This window comes from Phoenix dactylifera, chromosome 12 (genome assembly GCF_051530095.1).
Source record: "Phoenix dactylifera cultivar Ajwa chromosome 12, Ajwa_hap1_PhDact_Kaust_v1.1, whole genome shotgun sequence".
In the NCBI taxonomy this organism is placed as follows: domain Eukaryota; kingdom Viridiplantae; phylum Streptophyta; class Magnoliopsida; order Arecales; family Arecaceae; genus Phoenix; species Phoenix dactylifera.
The window spans coordinates 6890316-6893335 of NC_143201.1; the positions used below are offsets into that span (position 1 = coordinate 6890316).

General features: G+C 37.8%; 1 non-coding gene across 1 annotated transcript; it reads right to left on the minus strand.

Annotated features, from left to right (window-relative positions):
* Nucleotides 1-591: 591 nt before the first annotated feature.
* Nucleotides 592-697, minus strand: LOC113463142 (U6 spliceosomal RNA). The gene has a single exon (XR_003386887.3). It is a non-coding gene; the product is annotated as a U6 spliceosomal RNA (small nuclear RNA).
* Between the last annotated feature and the right edge of the window lie 2323 nt (nt 698-3020).

Below are 3020 nucleotides of genomic sequence, written 5' to 3' on the forward strand. Positions count from 1 at the left end.
CAAGTACTTATATAAAGTCTAATTCTCTGGCTTGCCCATTTCTACAATGCCAAGGGATCAATTCTTGGACTTGCACTTGGTTGGAGATGAAAATTTGCCGTATCAAAATTATGACTTGCGCATTCCCCATGCTTGACATCTAAAATTTACTCTGCTTTGTTGTTGTTGTTGTTGTTGTTGTTATTCTACTCTTCGACATTGTTTTTATCAACAAACACATTTTTATTATGGTTTGGAAATGTATTGAGAGCTCCTAGCTTTCAAAGATCGTGTCACTTTCTATGTTATTTCATCTGGCATTATCTACAAACAAATGCAGGGCTAAATGACGATAAGGTATCTACCACTTCAAAGGGCAGGACAGAGGACACCACATGAACTCAGCAGACGATTCCCCAAAAGCAGCCTTGCATGAGCTTGGCATGGGATGTGGTACCACCGGAGAATCGTTGCTCATTGCAAGTCTTCTACAGCGAAAAATCTCACATATTTATGTTCACCTCTTGTTGAACATTGATTGGGTTTTGTTTTACGGCTGAGAAGAGAGGAATTACACCACTGTTGTATTGCTACATACAAACATAAGAAGCAAGATTATATGTATACTTCTTAACTTGTCTCTGCCATTCTTGCACTGCGACTAAGTTAATGTTCTCTGTATGGTTCCAATTTCTTTAGATATCCTTGAAGAAAAAATCCCTGCTTAATTGAAATCCTTTTTATTCCTACTGTAACTTTGTGGTGTTCCATCCTTAACAAGTTCTTTGAGCCATTTGATTAGGGTCACTTCTCGCTTCCTCCCTGAAACTCTGCTTGAATTAAAATTCATCAGAAAAGAAGGCACTTTTCGCTTCCTCGCCTAAAGATCGCACTAAACCCTCTCAAAGGCCTCTATGTGGCCGTGTTTGTCTTCCACCAAGCCCCCTCAAATAAAACACCTAAAGATCGCACAGAAGGTAACTCTGTCTCCCATACACAGGAGAATAGCTATCCAACAAAGTTGGTATCAACACAATATCCAATTGGTAGGACCCATTGTCTCAAAGCTTCAATTTGATACTTATGAATGGTAGGAGATTAGACAGCACCTCGCATGTCACATTTAGTCATCTATTATTTGTCCAATTTGCGTGTCTTTAACTCGAATACGTCTCCGCAGTATGCGCCTCTGTGTTCTGCGGACCCTGTTAGCTAATGATAGCTTGACGGCATCTATTATGCCTTCCATCAGCACAGGCTTTGTTGACCACCCCTGATTGATGAAGCCTTGGAACTATTCTGAAAAGTATATTTTCTTTGAACAACCACATAAAGAAGGCTATTGAACTTTTGTTTAAGATACCTTCATTCATGTTTCCCTAAAAAAAGTCATCTTCATTTAAATATAACAACCTTAGGGTCAAAATGTTGGACTTCATGCTGCCAAAGAGGGACAATATAAATGGAGAGGAATAGGAGGCAGGATAGGCTATTTTCTTTGAGCCATTTGTATAAAATATATAAATAAATCTACATCATCCTACAAATTTAAGTTTTTGAGATAAGTGGTGAGTTTAACATAGTATCAGAGCAGAGGTTCTGAATTCGAAATCTGTCTCCGCACTCTTTAACCTCATTATTAAAAATATCTCATGTTGGGCTCACCCATTAAAGAAAAGTCTAACCCACATATGACAGAAAGTGTAAAAAAATATAAAATAATAAATAAATCTACCTCAGCCTATAAACTTAAACTTTTGGGATAAGTAGTGATTTTAACAGTTTGGTGAGAGGGCATGGACTTAGATTAGATATCAAGGAAGGGTTCGGTTGTATTCTTTGCGATGGCAACCATTGAATCACATATCTCAAATCATTACAATATTTTGGTTCCATCCATATGCACAGATCTTGAAGCGGTTATTGCGCAATCCAACGGTAGCCATCATGAAAGAAAGTGAATCATTCTGTTGCATGAAATAAGCAATTGGAACCTATTGAGAAATGGCAATGTTGGTGTTCATGTACAATGTGGTGGAAAACGGAGTGTTATTTATAGGCTAACCTAGAGTCCACAAAATGGATCTAATTTAGAACGAAAGGAGAGCAATATAAGACAATATAAGATTTATTCTCATGGCAATGTGGTTAGGGGACATGAACTGTACTTTGATTTTTAATGGCTTGGTAATGCTGGGGTTGTGATTAATGTTAGAGAAGGTGTGGTAATAAGAGAGTCTCTTCTTTTGTGCAAAATGTAACAACCCAGGACCTCACTCAAAATGGCTAACCGGAAGATATATTTGGGTTCCTTGATCCTGTATAAGTATCCAAGATCTATCCAGCAAATAATCGACGTGGGACTAAACACATACCCGCACGGGTCCTCACACTCATGATTTAAGATGGGGAATATACGTGAAGAAGGTTTCAAGACATTCATGGATGGAAGAAATGTTATTCAGATGCAGGAAGCTGATCCGGCTGGAGGTGGTGAGATCTAATCTGATTAGATCTTAGCATATATTTGAGTACAATTCGAATCACAATTTGCAAATGATTTTGCGATCCAAATCCAATTGAAATTCATATTTTGAGGCACTGGTATAATTTTCTGCATTTGTACTATATTGACAAAAGCAAGTCGAGTCCATGGTCTGTCAAACTAATACTGCCGTCATGTATTAAGTAAAACCCATGAAGTAAAATATGATACTGTCATATTAGATTAACATTAGGGAAAGCATATTCAGTTTTTAACTATCTCGTCCATAAATATCTGCAACCATTCTTATCTCTATCTTATTAGACTAATTGTCAAGTCCCAAATTTTTGTCTGTAACGCCGGAACGATAAAAGAAGATTAATATTTCTAACTTCACCCTCAAATCGAGTCCCTTGACATGTCACATGCAGCAGCATGGAAGTTAGGCGTGAAAATTAGAATGGCTAGACTTGAACCCACCCGACCAACCTGCTCATTGGATAGGATTGGGTTCAGGTATTTAAAGTTGTGTTGCATCTAGGCTCAAAAATCCCAA